The sequence below is a fragment of the Schistocerca piceifrons genome, unplaced genomic scaffold, assembly GCF_021461385.2.
Source record: "Schistocerca piceifrons isolate TAMUIC-IGC-003096 unplaced genomic scaffold, iqSchPice1.1 HiC_scaffold_943, whole genome shotgun sequence".
Taxonomy (NCBI): Eukaryota; Metazoa; Arthropoda; class Insecta; order Orthoptera; family Acrididae; genus Schistocerca; species Schistocerca piceifrons.
The window spans coordinates 319,530-320,000 of NW_025729216.1; the positions used below are offsets into that span (position 1 = coordinate 319,530).

Here is a 471-nt window from a genome sequence, read left to right on the forward strand (position 1 = left end):
CGAAAGCGTCTACTCGCCTAACTCCGGGCGATTGCGCCTCTCTCGAACCCGACCAAGTACTTGGGACGGCGCTGCGCGCCGCCGGGACCTGAGAGGGTTTCGAGGTGTATTGTGCAGGGGAGCTCAGCCTCCTCCTGTTTGCAGAATGATTGAGCGGACGCTTGCGTGTTCGCGCGGGCCCCCGGGACACACTCCCGGGCGGCCGGCTGCTCAGCTCTAGTTGACGCAGCTCCCTGGTTGATCCTGCCAGTAGTCATATGCTTGTCTCAAAGATTAAGCCATGCATGTCTCAGTACAAGCCGCATTAAGGTGAAACCGCGAATGGCTCATTAAATCAGTTATGGTTCCTTAGATCGTACCCACGTTACTTGGATAACTGTGGTAATTCTAGAGCTAATACACGCAAACAGAGTCCCGACCAGAGATGGAAGGGACGCTTTTATTAGATCAAAACCAATCGGTCGGCTCGTC

The 471-nt window shown here is 55.0% G+C and overlaps 1 non-coding gene across 1 annotated transcript in view; it reads left to right on the top strand.

Moving 5' to 3' along the window:
* The first annotated feature begins 230 nt into the window (after positions 1–230).
* The window catches only part of LOC124772911, a 1,909-nt gene continuing 1,668 nt past the window's right edge, over positions 231–471 (top strand). The window contains exon 1 of the ribosomal RNA XR_007014365.1: positions 231–471. This exon is cut by the window's right edge and continues 1,668 nt beyond it. This is a non-coding gene — a ribosomal RNA (small subunit ribosomal RNA).